We start from the raw sequence: 21,104 nt of genomic DNA on the forward strand, positions 1-21,104 counted from the left end.
TCTTAAACTGAGACAATGACTCTCCTGGTTCTCCAGTTTGCCCACTCTTCCTGCAGATAGTGGGACTTCTTTCCCTCCCAAACTGTGGGAACCTTCTCACGGCTTCTCCTAGAGGCCCAGGACTCCTGCATACAAGGCTCCTCCAGTGTCCTACGGCTTCCAAAGGGGCCTGTCCTTTGTGCCCCTGTGCCCACGACCTGCCTCACCTATGAATGCCTATTTTCTGAGGCATTGGTGGGAGCACCCTGCCAGTCCCTGCTCCCTCGGGCTTCCTTGCAGGACAGACAGCAAATCTGATGACTAGAACCCACGAAGAATCCTGACCTGGTCTTGGTGGGAAGGTCCTGTGACAAAGCAAAGTCACCCTTAAGTAAATGAATGACCTCTATTTGGAGACAGTGTTTGTCCAATTGAATCTTCTGTGGGTTGAATTTCCTCATATGTGTAAAAATCATATTTGGGATTAAGTTTTCACTGCGCTGAATGCATTACTGGATTTCTGCTTCTGTCATTAGGAAGGGGGCGTCACCTTCGCTGCTGCGGTCTGCGGGGACCCTGGACGGCTGGCGTTCTGGCCGAGCGCTGACTGACCACGGGGATTAGGGCCGAACACAACTCATTTCCCACTGAAAATAAGCCGATTTGTTTTTGTTTTTAAATAAGCCTTATTAAAAACTGGCTGCGCTCATGTAGGATCTGCAGAAGCATCCTGGGGCAGGCTGCGATTTCCCAGCCTTGGCAGATAGCAAAACAATCGCTTTTTCCTGCTCCAAATTCAGGAATAATCTAGAAAGACTTGCTACTGTCCAGGGTCCTGGAGGAGGTCCAGAAGCTGGAGTCCCAGGGAGTGGTGGAGCGTGGGCAGCTTTGGGCCTAGTTGTCAAATTGAGGGAGACCCTGGGCGTGGGCTGGGTAGGCACAGCCAGCTTCTTGGGTCTTCTTCTCTCTGCAGCCATTGGCCTTCCTGTGGGTCCCCAGGGCGCGTCCCATTAGGAGGCTATCTTCTCCCCTTCCCCTCCTCGCCGCTGTCCGGCCCCTCTAGGACCCAACAGATGGGCTGTTCCCAGTGTGTTCTGGGGTGCACGGGAGATCTCAGGAGATTCCAGGAGATCCATAAAGTGAGAGCTGTTTCCTTTTCCCTTTCATTCCTTCTCGAGTGAGTGGCAGAGTTTTCCAGAGGCTGTAAGCCACGTGGCTGATGTTTCCCCTCCGGCAGCCGATGGAGGGGCTCTGGGTGGTTCTTGTTTGCTAAACATTTCCTAGTTTTAATATTGAATGTGAAAAATGTCAATAGATACAAACCATGCAATCCCAGATTTTGGGGAGGGTTTTAATTGTGGTTTAAAGAATGTTAAAAAAAAATATTGAGATCAAAAACTTAGCCCTTGTTCTAGATCTTTCTTTCTTCTCTTCAAGGAGAGGTGCTGTATTTACTTAAAGATTTATGTATGTCTTAACTGTTTACTGCAAGTAGAACTGCATTACTGTTTTTATTAGTGCAGAATCGAAAGAGGTTTTCCTTGTGGCCTCAACACCTTCTTTCTCATGAATGCTCTAATTTTTATTGTGTGATTTTTGATCACTGTTGTGTCTCCAGAGCGCCTTTCATCTGGCAAAACTAAATCTCTGTGCCCCTTAAACCCTAACTCCCTGTTGCCCCCCACCTCCAGGCCCTGGCAACCTCCATTCTGTCCTCTGTCTAGGAACGTGACCTCAGCATGAGACTGAAATGCCTTAGATTCCTCCTCTGTAAAATCAGGACTTACTCCTTTCTGGGGGTTGTGAAGATTAAAAATAAATAAATAAATACGATGGAGGAGAAGGAAGGGATGTTGGTGGGTGGTGTCAAGAAAGCCTGGGAGAGGAAGAGAATGGCACAGGGAGGGGCTGGGGACAGGAGCAGGTGGCAGAAACTCAGCTTGCCAAGTGTGGAGTCAAAGGTGAGAAGCACTGAGGCGCCACATTGTGAAGGGTCCTGTGGCTTTGTGACTTCATTCAGAGGGCCATGGGGAGCCATGGAAAGCTTTAGTCAGAGAGAAGACCGTCAGATTTGCATTTCAGGAAGGTCACCCCTTCAGTCCTTCACTGGAGTGGACAATGCCTTGCTGGGGGTCCAGTGAGGGACCAGGGAGGAAGCCACTGCCGTGTCCTGGGTGATAGATGTTAGGATTCAGCAAAATGCTATGAAAGTCCCCTTGAAACCTCTTTTTTCTTTCCTCAAAGTTCCTCTTCCCTTCCTCTCCTTTCTCTTTTACTCTATGGTCTGTAAAACCTTCTAGATTATTCTGAGCAATCCTGCTTTCACTCTTGACTCTCACTCCCTTTCCAAGTGAGTTAAGGGCTTAGCTGGAAACCACCTCTGCTTCCTCAAGCATGTCCTTGGGGGTCTCCCTGCCCCCCACTCCAGTCGAAGAGCTTATCAAAGTATCCACCCAAGAAATCGGCTGCCTGTGAGGGCAGCTCGGCCAGCAGACTCGGAGTTGACGTGGGTGCTCCTGATTTCCTATTGTCCTGTCGCCCTCCCCCATTTGGGACAGTGGGACCGTCACCTCCAAGGAGAAACATCACCCTGCAATGCAGAGAACAAGAGTTACATTTTTGATGTTAGATTTTGAAAGCCAAGGGCAAAGTGAAACAAAAGATCTGGAAGACTGATCCCTGAGCCTGTCCCCTGCTCCTCAGAGAGGAGACCCAGTGTGCCCAGCAAGGGCTGGGCAGGGGCCAAGAAGGGAAACATGGGCTTTAGTTGTAGGGCTCCCTGCCCTGGTCAAGTCCCTGTGTACATTTTGAGCAGGGAGAGGTGAGACAGAGGGACGCATCAGAACCTTAAGTCAGGTTTTTTTTTTTTCAAAGTACAACAACTTTTAATACACCATTAATACTAATGATTAAAAATTATTGCATAGTCTTATGCATTTACCCTAAAACATTTTCTGAAAGTTAACGAATTATATAAAAGACAAATAACCCTTTAAAATATGGATGGCCTTTACTACCTCGATCTTCTCTCTTTTTTTGTCTTTTCAGTACTTTTGTCCATTGTTTTCTCATTATCTCCCCTGCACTTTGGGCAATACCATTTCCCCTTTGGTTTATAGGTAAGTGAAACACATGAAAAGTGAAACCATTCAATTGGACACTGTTCATTGTCAATTGTCACTGTTCATTGTCACATTTCCCCATAAGACACTTGGTTACACAAACAGTATGTAGGTTCATTGGGATCTATTGCAAACTCAACAGGTGAGGCTTCCCTTTGCTGCTTGGCCTTTGAGCGTTTCTTTTTCTTGGCTGACTTCGATTTCTTTTATTTAGGTGGCTGATCGTCACAGTCTTCAATCCCATTTGTCATGTGACATAAATCACGGCTTTCACTGGTTCTCTGCCTGCGGGGTCTTCTTGAAGATCTTTCTGGCTGGCTAGAATCCATTTTTGCTTTATCTGATGCTCGTTCATTTTCAGCAGGATCTTGAAGACACTGTGAGTGTAACTCCATTTGTCTTGCTTGATTTTCCACCAATTCGAGCATTTGTGTGACAATCTGAATTTTTTCATCTCCTAATTCTTGACTATTGATTAATGCTCTCTGGAGATGCTGCTGTAGGCGTTTTTTCTGGTTTGAATCATCTTCTTTCTTATATTTTTCATAGACATCATCAATTTCCTTTAATGTTTGCGGAGCCAGGGTCAGCGATGGTCCCAGTAGCAGCGTCCCCGTCGATTCATTGGGTGGCAAAAAGAAAAACGAAACATCACAACAAACACATCGCCAGCCCCGCTGACTAACTGTTAGGGCCCAACTAATGCCTCTCACGGCCCGGATCTCCCTAAGCAGTCAGCATCGTCCTCTCCTGTAGCCACCAGCCGTGTTCGAGGCCAGCGGGAGCGCGCGCGTTCGCGCCCCTCCCTTTAAGTCAGGTTTGAGGAGCTGAGTGCATGTGCCTGGGAAGGGGGCCAGACCCTAGAGTTCCCTCTGTCCAGTGTAAAGCCAGAGAAGTATCTGGACAGATGATGATAACCAAGGACTAGATGCATTCTGACCCCCAGGAGTGCTTATGGGACAGATGAACAATCTGTGTGATGTAGGAGGCTGCTTCTCAAAAGTAACAGGAAATACTCCTCTTGGCTTAAATGATAAAGAGATTTTATTGGTTCAAGTAAATGAAAAGGTCCAGAATAGGACGGTCTTCAGGTGCAGTTTGATCCAGATATTCAGCAAGGCATCAGGATGTGGCTCTATTTCTCTCATTCTCTCAGCTTTGTGTTCCTTTCTATTGTCTTTTGCTCATACTAACAAGATGCCACATGCTTCTTTGTCCTGGGGGTGACAGCAGAGAAAGAAAGAGGTTGTATTTTTCTTCCCCTAATGATTGAACAAAAGCCCAAAATTTACCCTGTTGAACTAACATGCCTGTGGCTACGATCTGCCGAAGGGAAGGAATGGTGGGAAGTGAGGTCCCAGAGGTGGGAAGGGGTCTGCTGTGGTCAGAAAGCCATGGGAAGGGTTTGAATTCTACTCTAATGACTGGGGAAGACAGTGGGTTGGGGCTGGGTATGATAAAAGCTGATTTGCATTTTTAAAGAACACTCAGCTAAGGATGGAGAATGCTTAAGTGTATGAAGCTTTTGGGTGTAGGAAGGAGTGAGAACTTTCGGCTACTTACAACCCTTGGGTCTGTCCTGGTAAGGGAGAATCCCCTTGCATGAAAGAACTTTCTGTCCTGAGCTGGCAAACTCAGGGAGCAGAGGCTGGTCAGGACTGAATTTCAGTGTGTGAGAAAAAGGAAGGATTGTATTGTAATTTTTAGCTGCTGTTCTTCTGAGACAGCGGACAGGGATTGGGGGAGAGAGAGATGAACCAAGTAGAAATCAGAAGGCTATCGCTGGGGCTTCCAGAACTTTGGGGGCAATTAGAGAAATAGGTTTATTGAACTTGGACTTTTAAGTTGTATGGATCCTAAGCTGTAAATCCTTCCATTTCCCTGAAGCTTCAGTAGTCTGCACATTTATGAATAACTGGATGTGAGAGAAGTGTGTGTTTGTGTGTGTATGTGTGTGTGTATGTGCACGCGCACACAGATGCATGTTATGGAAAAGGGCTCAGTCCCAAGTCCAGGTTAGTGTCCTCTGGACAGACTAGCATGCATGGGATTAGAAGGTGGATCCAAATGAGATGATTTCAGGCTCATCTAGAATGAGGAGTCACAGGTGACCCTAAAACTGCAAGCTCTTTCCTCTCCCAAGAGGAATTTCCAGAAACCTTGGTTGGGGCATTGACTTAGGGAATCTGCAGAATGGGAATTGAAGCTTCTAACTTAGAATTCAAGGGGAAGCCACCACCAACTGATATCTGAGCTGTAACTGCTTTAGAGTTTATAAAGTAATTTCACATGTTTTACCTAAAGATGAAGTGAAATTTAAAAAAGGATTTCCATGAGAGATTGATGGTCACCCTCTGGTTTGAGAGTTGAGGACTTATTCTGAAGGAGTGAGATCACAAGATCTTTCTGGGCTGCTCTCTAGTAGCGCCTACTACCGTTTAAGCACCTGTCGCCCCTGGTGCAATAATCTCACTTGTAGGACTCTGACCTAGGACATAAAACCCCATCCAGCAGGAGGAAATCCACAGTGAGTGCTCAGGGTCATTTACAGAACAGCAAAAACAAAAACAAAACAAAACAAAAAAACAATAAACAAAAATAAAACTCAAAAAAGCCCCCCCCAACCTCAAACAAACAACAAACAAACCCCACCATTCAAACAAATCCAAAACCCAACCTGAAACAATCCAGATGTCCTTTAACAGGAGATGGAGCAGTTAAGTCATGGTACCTCCACCCAGTGGGAGGGGATGCAGCTGTTAAAAAGGGGGCGGGAATATAGTAGAGCGCTTGGCTCGCACAGGGCCCTGGGTTTGATCCCCAGCACCACACACACAGGAAAGAAAGAAAGAAAGAAAGAAAAGAAAGAAAGAAAGAAAGAAAGAAAGAAAGAAAGAAAGAAAGAAAGGGTCAGGCCAGCACTGTGACACATGGCTGTAATCCCAGTGGCTCTGGGAGGCTGAGACAGGAGGGTCGTGAGGGGTTCGCAAGTTCAAAGCCAGCCTCAGCAAAATAGTGAGGCACAGGCTGGGGCTGTGGCTCAGTGGCAGAGGGCTTGCCTCACGTGTATGAGGCACTGGGTTCGATTCTCATCACCACATAAAAATAAAAAATATATAGGCATGCTGTCCAACTACAAAACAACAAAAGTGAGGCCCTATGCAACTCAGTGAGACCCTGTCTCTGTATAAAATACAAAATAGGGCAGGGGATGTGGCTCAGTGGTCGGGTGCTCCCGAGTTCAATCCCTGGTACCCCATCCCCCCCAAAAAAAAAAGTTGGGTCAGATCCATGTCTCATGAGCCAGAACAATAGAAAGGATGTATTGTCACATTTTAGAAAAGCAAGTTTTGAGATAACACGTGGCCTACCTAGTTTTGTCAGGGGGGAAAAGACAGTAAGTGAATGTGTATTTATAAGTATTAAAAAACAACAAAACACAATCATTAATGATGCACAACAAACTAGTAATTCTCAGAGGGGCGGGACTCAGAGACAGGGGAAAACCACGAACTCACTCTATATACCAATATAAAACTTTATTTATTATGTGATTTGATTCCATATTTATGAAAAAAAAATCCGGACTCACTCTGAGGAGGAGCTGCCATTGTATTGTGGGAGAAATGTTCTGGGCTCTGTGGATGGCTGGTACTTTTCTGTGTGTCGCAGCAGGAAGTATCTTCTGTGCAAGAGGGTATTAGTGTATGTGTGGGGTGCGTGGGAGGGAGGGCCTAGCTCAAGCCAGTAACTGGAAGTGATTTATCTCACCCATCCTTATCCATAAAACCTTCTGAATAACAAATAAACAAAAGAAGAAAAAAGAAAAGGAAGGAAGAAAAGCCAATGTTGAGGGTGGGGTTTCTAAGATGGAGGCTGGTTTTCCACAGCTTAAATTCTCCTCATCCCTTCTCAAGGGAGACCCACTTGGCAAAGGAATGTTCAGCCATATTGGCTCCCCCATTGGACAATTTCCACTTCCTGTTTCCATCTTCCATTTTCCTTCTTGGTCTCCACTTCCTGCCTTTCTACTTCTTGCTTTTCTTCTTCTTCTTACAGGTATCTGAACCTTCTGATCAATATTGTAGGAGTACAGATCCTCCATCTTGGTCTCAGTCCTTGTAGAATTGGGCCCTTGAAGGAGGATTGTGCCCAGGTAAAGGCCTCTTTGATTCCACAGAGTGACACGGATTAGAGTTTAACCAGCTGGATTCCTTTCTGTCTTTAGTACTCACCCCCATTTTTTTTTTTTTTTTTGAAGCACCAGGGGAAGAGAGGTTAGGAAGAAGAGAGGCTTTGAGAGACTTCTCCACTAGGTAAACTAGGACTTGGACTGGAAGAAAAGCTGGGTAGACGTCGGGGTAGCAATGGACAGCAGATGGCTGAAGGTCCCCAGGTTTCCCCAACCCTGAAGGTTTCACAGGAGGCCACTGGACACTGTCTTTTTAGACAGTGTCTGCCAGGAAGCTTCCTAAACTGAACCTACTGCCCAAGGGTCCCGGGTGGAGCCTCACAGACCCAGGCTTGGGGCCTTCCGCATACAAACATATTAAATGGACAATGCCTCTGCAGTGAGTGGCCACTTTCCACTGGGGAAAATTTGTTTTCCCCTTGAAAAGCTAATGAAAAGCAGTCATGGTGAGAAACTCAGCCAAAGAAAGAATTGAAGCTTGTTTTCTAAGAGGAGAACACTACCAATTTCCGGGTGGTTCTTTGTGGAATCCAGACTGAGGGAGAAGAGGCAGCTGGGCCACTCAGAGTCCCTCAAACTCTGGGTGGAAGATGGGCTTCAGGGCCAGTCCGAAAATGTACTGGGGTTGGCAAAGCCCAGGGGAGCCCAGGAAACATGTGCGTTCTTCTGGGTATGATGAGGAATGCCTGTGCGGAGAGGAATTCCGGAGCATCTGAATAGAGTAAGACAGACAGTGAGAGAGCCTGAGCTGTTTTAACAAATCCAACACATTCTTGCCATGCCTCCTTGCTCTGGGCGGGGGCCTGACTGGAACCATCAGAGTGCCCTGTCTCCAGGAGCCCTGGCTCACCCCGCCTATTGCTCTTCTCCCACATCACCCAGAGAACGGACAACAGAGCCCACTTCTGGCCTGAGATCTTTTCGATTCCTGCTTAACACCTTCACCATCTCCCTGTTGCCTCCAGAAATTCCACTTTCTAGGTTGCTGTTCAAAGCTCTTTGTAACCACACTTCTGTCTCTGTTCACCACTGCATCTCCTCTACCACCTCACAAGCCTCTTGGGTTGCAGAATTAACAAATGACTCACCACACCCAGGTGCCTTGCACACGATGTTCCTGCTCCAGGAATTTGCATCTCTTCCACCTTGTGCTGGGGATCCCTGAATGCTCCACGAGGCTCAGGTCCTGTTATTCCATTAGTGCAACTTGTACTGCCCTGAACCATTAGAGCAGGAGGCTTTCAGAGTCAGGATGCCCATGGTTCAACTCCCAGCCCTTCCAGGAACAAGCTGCTGGGCCTCAGACAAGACTCTTGCACTCTTTGCACCTGTTTACTCATCTGTAAAATGGGCACGGTAATGGTGCCTGCCTTGCAAGACCTGTGAGCATCAAGGAGAGAATGCACATTCAGTGCTTGGTGGCCATCCAGCCTCCTAGAAGGCCTTTGCTAAAATTAGATGCATAATTGACAGCTGAGGAAAGGGACGCTTGGCCTTGGGGTGACCTGCTGCCTCCCAGCTGCCCCTGATGCAACATCTTTCCTTGCTGGCCAGACATAACTTTCCAGTTCCTAGGAAGCTTGTCTGGCTGATGTAGCTGGAGCTCTAATATGCATTCAGCTAAAAAGCAAAGCAAATGAACAGCTGCAAGATCAAGGTGAAGAATACTATGTACAACATGCACATCTGGATTAAGCTTCTATGGACGCAGGTGCTTAGAGATGCACGCAAGCATCTCTGGGAGGTCAGCAGGTCAGCAGGGACAGTGGCTGCCTCTGAAGAAGCTGTCTGGGGTCTGGGGACCAGGAGGGGTACGCTGCTTTCCTCAGCGTGTCCTTTGTTGCTTGGATCACTGTCCACACTCCCCACCTTCCCTGTAACTTCTCCCACAGCAAGGGGGACTGGGAGAGGTGGCTTGAGCTGGTGAGGCCAGGGCACAGGGCCTCCTCACTGTCCCCTGGACCCGGGTGATGACACCTGTGCCTGGCCCCACCCCTGGATGTCCAGGCCTCTGCTTGGTGCTGTTGCAAGAGCTCTGTGGAATTCCGAGTCAGGGCACACAGTCGCCAGCTCAGGGCACCAAGGGCCCTGAGACCTTAGAATTCTCCCACTGGCAGCTTTCCTCTTTGCTGAGCACCTACTGAGTGCCAAGGTTGAGCACACCCCGTGGAGTTGTCGGTGGTGGGGATTAGGACAATAGAGAAGTGGACACCCTGACTGTGTGGTCAGTGTCCCGGTCAGGCATGCTGCAGCGGCAACACAAGAGGGCCTCAGGGCTGTGGCCGCAGGGGTCAGGGCGAGCAGGTGATGTTCAGGCTGAGAGCTGAGGTGAGAAGGGGCAGCAGGGAGAGGTGGGGCAGAGCGCTGGCTGAGGGACATGCATGGTGGCCCCATGGAGGATAGACCAGAAGGACCACAGGCAGCCAATGAGGCCAAAGAGTGATGAGTAGGGACAGCAGGGAGCCCGGTGAGCTGTGGGGAGGGAGGAGGGAGGCCACAGTCCTGCAGATCTGATGGGCTCAGCTGTTGGGTTGGGGCTATGATGGCCCACCTCCCTAGGGGCTGCAGGTGCCTTTTCTTGGCTCCCCCTGACCCCGGCTTCCATCCAGGTGGGTGTAACCGCCCCACTGTTCCTAGGAGGATGGGACTCTGGCTAGTTCCTGCCCGCTGGCTTTGCTCGTCATAAGAGGCATGTTCTGGATCCAACTTCTGAGAATGGGGTGATGTGAAAAACAGGGTGTAAGGGCCTTGCTTAGCATCTGGACGGCCATCATAAGTGACAGCCACCATTTTAAGAAAAAAATTCACTTTCCCACCCAAGGCTGTCTCTGAGAAAGGCTCCCCACTCCCTCCTACCAACTCCACCCTTCACTGCTGGCATTAGGACCCGCCCAGCTCTAATCCCTGAGCCTGCCCCATAAAAGTACCGAACCCCAAGCCTGTTTTGCCTCTCTCTGTCTGTGGAAAGATGGCCTTTGTTTGTCACTTCTAACCAATAAACTCTGGTGTGTATCTCTGCCTGGTCTCCGTCGTTCATTTCTCGCTCGCCAGTCTCCCAGTTCCTCGCTTTCCTTTCAGGGGGCTCTGTAACAGATTGGTTAGATTACGTTTGACTGCATGGGACAGAAAATGCTAGCTCATGTAGCTTAAACAAGATAGATTTTTTTTTCAGGTCAACAAGATCTGGAGGTAAATCTAGTCCAAGATCACCCATGAGAAACTAACTCATGATTCAAGATAGCTGCTCAAACACCTGCAATCACAACTACAGTTCAAACAGGAGGAGGAAGGTGTGGAAAAGAGGAGGGCATACCTCTTCTCTGTAAGGCCCCTTCCTGGAAGTCATACATGATTTACTTCTGTCTGTATTTCATTGTCCAGAAATTATGGCAGGGCTGCACCCTGCTGCAGGGAAAGCTGGGAAATGTAGTAGCCATATGCCATGCTAATAATACTGGGGATTGTATGTCTTAGAAAGGAGGGGAAAATGGAAAATGCAAGTCACAACGTTCTCTGTTGCATGTGAGCAAATAAATTTGAGAACTACTTGGCTAAATAAAGTTAAAGTGTTCCTTTACGAGGAAGCATCCTGTAGTCTTTAGGGCACCAACAGGCACTGTTAACCTGCAAAAGGGGCTGTAGTATGGAGCGTTTGCAAAATGCATTAAGTTATGGAATTGGGGTGTGTGTGTGTGTGTGTGTGTGTGTGTGCGCGCACGTGCACACATGTATGTGATGTGCTTTACAGAATTGTTCTGCAGAATACACTCAGGTAAACTCAGTCTTTGATGATCCAAAAATGACAGAACCAGGCAGCACTCTTCATTTTCCAGACCAAATGCAAAGCCTTCAGTAAACCTAGGGTAGCTGCCCTGGATCAGAAGGTCTTGGCGAGGTGCTGGCCGGTAGAGAGGGGTCATGCTGGCAGGTAGATATGAGTCATGTTTTCCACTCTCAGTAAGTTCAAAGTCAGGTGAGACACAGTCTCAGCAAAAGAATTACAACAATACCCAGTGGAACGTGAACTTGGAGGTGTGACATTGGCCTGCAGAAGCCGGTGGTGATGGAGGTAAAGGGGGAAGAGGGCTGGCGTGGGGAATGAGGGACCTTGCAGAGTGGGGCAACAGCACGGACTAGGCGGATGGAAAAGGGCTTGTTAATGGGGACGAGGGGCAAATGCCTCCCAGACTGGAATTAGCCTATGAAGGTACAGAAGGGCCATTGCCTAGGAGTGAAGTCCAGGCCTCTCCTGCTCCCCGCCTCCTGGCTCGCGGCTCCCAGCCCACTGTCAGTATTGAGGGCTTCTCCCTGCCCCACCCCAGGCACTTTGGTCCAAAAGCACACAGCCCTTGGCAGGTCACGCAGCTCTGTCACTTTCCTTCCCTCGATCTCATAAAGAACCAGAACCAGCAAGGACGGGGAGGCCATTCTCACCCCCACTCCTCAGAATTTGGATGGCGCCAACGTCACCCCCTTCCAGGGACAGGGTGCAAAGGGGGAAACTTCAGCCGGTTGCTGGGGAGTGTGGGGCGAGGAGGCTGAGGCTGAAGTCCCTCTGAGGCCAGCCTGGGCTCTGCAGACTCTTCCCAGCCCTGACGAAGGCGCCCGGAGGCCGCTGCACTGGGCAGCAGGAAGGACTCCCGTCTGGGTTTCCTGGGCTGCCAAAGTGCCACAAACCACGTGAACAGACAATTGAAATATGTCCTCTCCCTGTTCTGGAGACCAGAAGAATGGAGTCAAGGTGTGGGCAGGGCCTGCTCTGAGGGACCTAGGGAGGAGACCTCCTGCCCCTTCCAGCCTTTGGCCGTGGGGGACTGACTGACTACCCTTGGCTTATAGATGCGTGGCCCCAATCTCTGCCTCTGCCGTCTCACACGGTTCCCTGTGTGTGTGCATCTCTGTCTTCGAACAGCTTCCTCCTCTTTGGGTGTCTGCCCAAAGTTCCCTTGTCTAAAGACCTTGGAGGAGAGCCCTCTGAATCCAGTATGCCTCCCCCTTACGTGGTTACCTCTGCAAAGACCCCATTTCCACATTCAGAGTCTAGGACTTCAACCTTTTTTTTTTTTTATGGGGATACAATTCAGCCTACAACAGTGGTGATGTTTCCCCTCTTGGACTCACACTCCAGCCAGCCCAGAGCCATGGAAAGGACCCTGTGCCGACACTGGATCCTGCAGCTCTAACCACCAGCAAATCAACAAATCCCACTTATTTCTAATTTATTAGCTTTGCATTGATCTAACGCCCTTCAGTACAAAGCCCTATAAACACACACTGTTTTCCTACTGACTCCCGGCCAGGTATGTGGTGGGGAGCTGGGCCAGCTGGCAGGGAGCACCACCCTGGCCAGGGAGGCAGGCAGGGATGCAGCCAAGTTTTCCTCCTCTGCTCCTCTGCCTGGCCAGGGCACTCATCTGCAATCAGGCAGGGGACAAGCTGGTTTTGTAGGCAGCCTGGGTAACCCCTGCAGCCCGGGTACCCCCTGCAGCCCACCTCCCCACCCTGGTCAGCTGCATCACGTTTAACAGCTTTGCAAGTGACAGCCATGGGAGGGGTAGGGGGTGCTCAGGTTCTGTTCATTTCAACTGGCAGCAAGTTTGCTTTCTGTGTGCCACACAAATTCCTGCTGTCTGTCGACACTGTATCAATTTGCTAGTGCTGCTGTAACAAAGATTCACAAGGTAAGTATTTCAACAACAGAAATGGTAATGCCTCTGTTCTGGAGGCTGAAGCCTGAAATCAAGGTCAGCAGGGTTGCTTCCTTCTGAGGTTCTTGTCTCCTCCTGCTGCCCATGAGGGAGAATCTGTTTCATGCCTCTCTCCCAGGTTCTGGCAGGATTAGGCATTTCTTGGCTTGTGGACGCTTCACCTGATCTCTGCCTTGTCTTCACATGGCATTCTCCCTGTGTGCATGCAGCTTACCCCCAGCACAGGGTAAGCAAAATGACCCAACCCTGGAGGAGAGTGCATCTTTGTTTAAAACAATCATCAGTTTTTGGAACCATTTGAGACTCTCCCTGTCTGTTTTGGGTGTCAAGGGAAGTGGCCAGGCAGAGCCATCTGGGGCTCTAAAAATGCACATAAACACTGGCCACATTGAAGGGCCCCTTTGGAACCTGGATTTAGGAAACAAAGTTGTCTTCAAATTTAAACTCTAAGACAAACAAAGCTAAGGTCAGAGAGCGACCAAGACTTTGTTTCACTAGATTGACAGACAGTATTAACACCCTCCTAAAAATGCGGTCGTCAGATGTAAGTGTGTGTGTGTGTGTGTGTGTGTGAGTAGAAGCATGTCTGTGGATGTGTGAGTTTGTGTGATTTGCACAATCGTGTGTGCAATCATGTGTGTAGCGAGGGGACAGCCAGGGAGGCCCAGGACAGAGTAGCTACCCTTCCCTGGGGACAACCGTCCCTGTCTCTGATTAACTGGTACTTTGTTCACTCTTGGAGTGGACAGTTAGGGCAGGAGTTGGATACCAAGTTCTCTCAACAGCCATGTGGGCTCCTTCTTCATTAGTTTGGAGGGCAGTGTCCCTGAGCATGGTTGGCATCCTCTGATTCCAAGTGTGTTCCAGGGACCAGCAAAATCAACCTGAGCGAGGGGCTTGTTCAAAATGCAGAAGACAGGGCCAGATCCATGGAATCCCAGCCTACCTTCCAAGCAGGTCCAGGGTAGCCATGTGCATAGTAAGCTGTGAGGCTGCTGCTCTGGAGGAGGCGCCATGGGGACCTAGAGTTTGGTCATTGCTAAAAGAAACTCCAGCATTTGAGAACTGTTCCTTCTTCCCCCTCCAGAAGGTGTGTCCACGTAACAGATCCACCCAGACAAGGCAGCCCTGGGTAGGTGCAGGCCCTGGCTTTTTGCTTCTTGTCTCCCCTCTCCCCTCCCCTCTTTTCAAACTCTTTCACCTGTCAACAACCAAACTGTTACTCTGGTCAACAGCCTGGTTTTCCTCATGATGATAATGAAACACTTCTCTGCTGTCTGCTGACTGATTGGTCTCTACTGATTTTAAATTCCACGGGAATCATCGTCAAGGCAAGTTATACTGCAGACAGTTTTACTGTCCCTCTGTGGGACCGGCCCAGGCCCTGGCATGCACCTTGTGATGCCTGAGGAGCTAACGGCCTCCTCAGCCTTCCTCCGCACCTCGCCTCCCTCCCAGCTGAGATGGGAGGGAGATGGCACCGGGGCACTCCCTGCCTTGGTTCTTCCCCCTCTTACCTGCTTTGGAAAAAATACAAGCAACGACAATGGCAATACACTAAAACCTGATGACAGCCAGAGAACTCCTAAATCTTCCCAATTGCCACCTGCACTTCCTCTAACTTGATGCCCTGGCATGCCCGCCCCGCCCTCCCCCATCGGGTCCCAACTTTGTAATCTGCCGCCTGCTCCTCCAGCCGCTTCGGGGAAATGCTGGAGCTCCAGGTGCCAGCCTGTTCCCTGCACACCGTCCCAGAGTGGGATGCAGGTAAGGAGCGGGGACCCCGTGGGGTGTCAGGAGACAGTGTGGCCTAGAACGCGCCCAGATCCAGCTCACTGGGAAGGCCCCTTTGGCTTCCCACATGGAAAACCAGCCAAGAAATGAAGGAATCCAGTGCATCTTTCACAGGTCAAAAAAAGAACTCCTGGTGGGTGGGAAGGGAGCAAGGAGAAGCTACCTTCTTCCTGCACAGCCCCATGCTAGGTGTGGGAACTCAAAAGGAAGGTTAGAATTTTCCTCCAGCAACTAGAGATTAAGCCTCTGCCCGGGGTTCAAGTTGAACAGAGAATCTAGTTTTCTGGTGTCAACTTTGCCAGAGAAAGGGGGTGGAGAAAGCCCTTGGCTTGGCATTGACATGACCTGCAGCTGACTCCTGGCCCCAGCACTGGTAAAGGGCTTTGGGAGACCTGTGCTCCCCGAGGGCCCCTCACTCGTCATAGGTGCAGAGGCCAGCCCTTGACCGCCAGTGCTCCTTTGATTTTAGAGAAGGTAGGGAGAAGCAAGGCCATTTAGTCTTCATTTCTTAATGAAGAATGTTGTTGTTTTAAACCTTCCTGTCCCTTTTACCAGTTGACCCTGTCATTACAGCGAGATCACTCTTTCTATGTCATCTCCCCATCGAGGTCCATTAGTTAGGACCTAAACAAGAGGGCACTTTTATATCAGGAGGCTTTAAGGACCATTTACAAGGGTGTGGGTGAGGTACTGGGAAACTAAAGGGCATGCTACAGGGTCCGGGGGTCAGTAACTTACCGTGAGGCTCTTTCCACCCTGGACCTGAGGGCTGCTGACAGGGGCGCACTTTCTGGATTAGGTAGAAGATGATCAAGGAGAGCCTCAGAGGAACCTTCAGCCCAGGGGTGCAGCTGGCCTGAGATGACCCTGCGAGGAGGGAGACAAGGAAGTGATCCTAGCCTCACCTTCTCCCTTCCCTGCTGTCTTATACCAAAGTTCCTTGTGACTGGACTCACCCGAGAGGCAGGGTGGGAGGAGCCTGGGATGTGGCATGCCCAGGGCAGAGGGCAGGATGGAGAAGGTCAAGAATGGATCAGGAGGGGCCAAGAGGAGCCACCTGGCCCCCAGGCTGCCCTTCCATCCATCCATTCTGGCCCCATCGGATTCAATCCGTGCAGCCATGTAGACAGCTGGTCATTTTACTCTTGCACTGTCCACTTCTTGTCATCAACATCACTGTACACTGCCAGAGAGCCCATTGGCCGAGGCAGCTCATAAGCTTTTCAGGGACAGAGATCACATCTACCTTAGATTCTTTCTTGGTCTTGGGTGCCTCCTTTGGACAAGAGAGGCCAGTGCATGTGTACACACATGCACGTGTGCACATGGGAGCATCAGCAAGGATAGGTGATATTGCAGTGACTACCACTAGATCTCAGTAGCTTTGTACAATAAATGTTTTTTCCTGTTCACATTACCCATCTGTCTTAGTCCGTCTTCTGTTGATATAACAGAATACATGAGACTGGTAAATTATAAAAGAAAAAATTTTATTTTTCTCCATGGTTTTGGAAGCTGGGAGTCCAAGAACATGGTAGCAGCTGGCTTGGCTTCATGTATCACGTTCGTGTGCTGAGTTATAACATGTTGGGAGGCCAGAAGGAATCACATGGTAAAAGAGGATGAGAGAAAAGCCAAGGAAACCAGTCACTTATCACTTTCCCACTAGCTCCCTCCACCTGAGAATTAACCCTCTCCTTTGAGAAAGGAGTGACTCCCTCTTCACCTGATCGCCCTTTAAACGCCCCACCTCCCAATGCTACCCCCAGTGACCTCCAAATTCCACAAGAGCTTGGGAGGAGGCAAGCCACATTCAGTCCACAGCGACAACCATTGTGGCTCTGCAGGTCATAATACTTTGGGACCTGTGATGGCTTCATCGAGATACCTGCATCCACAAGAAGATGAAGAAGATGGAGCAGATTGCATGCTGGCCTGAAGTTTCTGTCAGGTGGGTCACTTCACACATTTCATTGTCCAAAGCTTCATGGCCACACCTTTTACAGGCAGGAAGGCAAAATCCTTGCATACTCAGAAAAGAGAGCAGAAATATCTTGTGAGTAGTCCCCACAGTGGGTGAGGGTGGTCTCCACAGGGAGCTATGAAGGAGTGGGTGATGTTTTTGAATTTAATTTAACAGCAATTGTTAATAAAAATTAAACTTAAAACTAACCTATTGTCTTTTTGACATACTCAATTTTAGTTGTTCTCAACAATAGCAACAAAAAGTTAAGTGTTCAAGAATTACAGAAATCAGAAGATTTTTTAAATGCACAGACTGGTTTACATTACAATGCTTTATTTTGGGCTGGTTTTCACATAGTCTGTTTTGTTTGATAGGAATTGAATTGTCCCTAGAGAATGGATTCTTCACCCCTCCCCCCAATCAGGTTATCATTTTCCAGATTCTCACATCCTTGGCTGTTCTTTAAGTCTTGAATAGATTGACATAGGTCTGCTTACCAGCCTTGATCCCTTTGGCTCAGATCTAAGGACACTCCCTTCTCTGCCACTTGTGGAGCACACCCAGAAATGGTACCTGCAATGTCCCCAGGTACTGGGTTTTAAACTTGCTCAAGTCTGGGTCCCCAAGAAATCCTGGACCTTGCAGGAAATCACCTTATCTCAAAAGGGGGGAAAAGTGAAAAGATGTGAAGACCTAGGCAATTGCTCCATTGAATGAAAATTTTAAAAGCCAACAGACAGACAAATACCCCCCCCCCAAAAAAAAAAACCATCAAAACCAGTTCTTACCATTATTGTCAAAAGTAGAAAAGCATCTTCACCCATCTTCAGAGATTTTCCACATCTAGGAACTGTTTGGGTGGTGACCCTAGCCAGCTGGGGTAATCATCCAATTGGCTCATCCAATCAGTTTCCCAAAGGGTTTACCTAATGAAAACAGGAAGAGATTGCGGCTGAAGGTGAAAAAGATGGTTATATTAAGAATAACAAAAAACAAACAATAAAAAACCCTACAAAAAACAAATATCTCTTCTCTGTTCTCTCCTACTTTTTAGTTATCTTTTAAGCCCTGAAGTTAAATGCCAACACTACTTCCCCAAAGTGTCAAAGTAATTTTGATGGGTGGATTTAGAAAGAAGTTTCATCTAATTCATGGGATCTCAAGGGGCTCTCCACAGTGAGGAGAGAAAGTCTGAAATGGACCCTGGGGTTCAGGGTGCACAGGACTTCAATGATAAGGTGTTTGCTGCAACTATTACAGAAGCATATGCCAGTTGAGTGGCTAGCTGCATCCTCCCCCGACCCAAGGCCTGGGGCAATTTAGCTCTGGGACCTCCTGGAGGGTCATTTTGTGACCCTGCTTCTCATCCTCAGTTTTTTCACTAGTTCAAATTCTGATATAACCTGTCAGGGAGGGTGGGAACCATCAGAAAGAGCAATCCTCACTTTTATAATTCCTTTACTTGATGGTAAAAGTAGTGTATGCTCATTGCAGAGAATTTGAAAACTATAAAATGTAAGAGGAGAAAATAAGAAGAAGCTGTGTTGCTCCACCTAGTGATGATCACCATTGATTTTTCTCGTATCTCCCATCCCCTTTTTGATTTTTAAATTAAATATTTTAATCATTCACCCATCTTTACTTATTGATCATCTACTTTTGCCCTGTTCTCAGTTTGAGTGATATAAATAGTAGAAGAAATGGACAGTCCTGTTCTCACGGGGATACAACCTCAAATATTTTGAGGTGATTATTGAAATTCAGTGGACAGAAAGACAACAAGAAAATCTCCAAACCCTCCGAAGTTCAACAGCATATCACTGAATACTTCATAGGTCAGAGAATCTCAAAGAAAATAAGAAATGCTTGGCACTCTGAGGTGCAACTAAAAATGCTAACCTTAGAGCACAGGAAATCAACCAATAGTCAAAGTTCTCACTTCAGGAAATGAGAAAAAAAGGCACAAAATTACAGTCAAGACAAGTAGAAAAGGGAAATCAAAATAGGAGCAGAATCAATGAAATCAAAAGTGGGAAAATAATAGGAAAAAACAATGGAACAGAAAGAGCTGATAAATCTCTAGGAAGATGGACACAAGTTAAAAATGAGTATTAGCAACTACTAGTATCAGCAATTACACAAAGGATATCACCACAGATCCTGCTGTCATTAAAAATATAATAAGCAGATACTTTGAGTAACTCTATGCTCATAAATTCAACACACCTTAAAAGAAATGGGCCAATTCCTCAAACACTGCAAATTACACAAATCCATCCAAGATGAAGCAGACTACCTGAATAGCCCTGTAACCATTACAGAGGCAGAGTTCGTAATGTAATAGGATTCCAAGGTAGCTTTACTGGAGGACTCTTGCAGACGTTTAAATAATTAATACTAATTTTACACCCCTTTTTTTCAGAAAATAGAAGAGGAAGGGACATTTCCCAACTCATTTTTGAAACTAGTGTCACCCTGATTCCAAAATAGTTATGGATGGTACGAGAGAACCACTGCCCACCATCTCTCATGAACTTAGGTGCAAAAGTCCTCAACAAAATAGGAGCAATTTGAATCCAGCAAAGTGTACTGAGAAAATGAAATGGCAGGCCGAAGAAGTCAGTGCAAGTTATCATTTTCCATATTTGTCTCTGTTTATTTCTTAAAGAGAAATGGAATGTCGTGGATATAGTCAATGTCTACTTCCATGGTGGGTGTTAGCATGAAGTGGTTAGAGTGTATCTTTCTGTTCCAGATTTTAATAGTATTGCTACTCAGATATATGCTAGGTGTAATTTGTACATCATTATGTGCCTCTTTTAAAAGAACATAAGTGGCATTATATAGTATCTATCTCTTAACAATCATTCTTTTAATGTGAGTGTAGACCTACACATAGTTTTAACAATCAGGAGCATATGGAATATGTACTTTAGAAGACTGAACACCTGTTTTTGAAAATTCAACATTGTATGCCAGTCAACCTTACATCCAACTGGAATATAACTTATTATGTTTTCAGCACACATGGGCATATGGCACATAGTAGGTGCTCAGTAAATATCAAAGACATGAATAATGGATTGATTTCTTTATTCCCCACAACTACTCAGGAGTTGGGTAGTGACCTTCCCATTGAGGTGGAACCAGGGAGATGGGGTGGAAGTGGCAGGGCAGGGAGTCGGAGCCACACTACTGGCCTCCCAAGCTTTCACCTCTCTGCACTGCAGCCAGTATTAGTCAGGTGTCCAGTGAGCCAGCAGATGGTCACCTCATTGCAGGCAGGGCCGTAAAGGTCTCCCCAGCCCTGCTGCCTCCATGGGAGCCCAGGTGGAGGCCTGGCTCCCGTCCTCAGAAGGGTGGATGGTGGAAGTGCGAGGAGCAGGAGGAGAGGCTGAAGAAGAGGGAGCACAGCCTGCTGGAGGCAGAGGATGGGCTGGGGCTCCTGGGCCTGGGCAGAGGTGTGGGGACAGGAGAGGTGGGGCTCTGGGGGGAGGCCAGCAGGTTCTGGGAAGCGGGTGCTCAGGCAGGTGCTCTGGGTGCAGGTTGCTGTGTGGGGCCGGCGCTAGGGACAGAATGACGCCTCAGATCCTCGGTGAGCGTTTGCTCAGCATCACACCCATCATGGTGTGAGGTGCACCCAGTTCACACCCACACTGGCACAGATGGTTTGACTTAGTTTCCCCCCATTTTATTTACATATTCACAGAATAAAGAGACTTGCTGGAGGGGCCAGTGTTGTTGATGTCCAAGTTTTCTGGATGTCTTGGCGTTGGGGTCTCTCTCTTCCTTCTCTGCAGCAAAAGCCAATGTTACAGACTCACAGTTGGTCCTTCCCCTCTAGATGTGCGCACTGAGGAAATGCACAGAGAGAGGGAAGTGGTCTGCAGGCCAGGAAGAGCCCTCCCGGAAGCCCAGCTGGCCAGCACCTCCCTGATCTTGATCTTGACGTCCAGGCTCTAGAACTGTGAAGAAATAAATCCTGAGTTTCTGTCACCCAGCCTGGGGTATTTGTTACAGCAGCCAGAGCAGACGAGTGAAGCCAGGTTCTTACCCGTGGCCTGTGAGACCCCACTCTTCTCTCCAGTCACCTCTCAGACTCCTCCTCTCAGGCTCCCTCCCTCCAGCCACCAGCGTCCTTGGGACTCCCTGATGCAGGGAGTCCATGCCAATCTCAGGGCTTGGCACTTCCATCCTCTCTGCTGCCGGTGACTCTCCTTCCATGGCGCAAATCCCGTCACTTCCTTCAAGTCATTTCTCAAAAACTGATAACTACTTAAATTTGCAACTCACCTTTCCCACCCCCCAGCACTTCCAATCCCTTTGCATATCCTACTTTTTAA

General features: G+C 48.2%; 1 long non-coding RNA gene across 2 annotated transcripts in view; it reads right to left on the minus strand.

Annotated features, from left to right (window-relative positions):
* Window positions 1-3,310: 3,310 nt before the first annotated feature.
* The window catches only part of LOC308634024, a 58,776-nt gene continuing 40,982 nt past the window's right edge, over window positions 3,311-21,104 (minus strand). Inside the window, exons 3-8 of one of the 2 annotated variants that reach the window (XR_014018951.1) lie at window positions 16,684-17,687; window positions 15,534-15,662; window positions 10,287-10,377; window positions 9,845-10,002; window positions 8,382-8,673; window positions 3,311-4,318 (exon numbers count right to left, since the gene is read on the minus strand). This is a non-coding gene — a long non-coding RNA (uncharacterized lncRNA). Of the gene's footprint in view, window positions 4,319-8,381; window positions 8,674-9,844; window positions 10,003-10,286; window positions 10,378-15,533; window positions 15,663-16,272; window positions 16,368-16,683; window positions 17,688-21,104 lie in introns of those variants that run through there. The other variant, XR_014018952.1, reaches the window with a different exon arrangement.

Source organism: Spermophilus citellus (assembly GCF_964194105.1).
Source record: "Spermophilus citellus genome assembly, chromosome: 15".
NCBI lineage: Eukaryota > Metazoa > Chordata > Mammalia > Rodentia > Sciuridae > Spermophilus > Spermophilus citellus.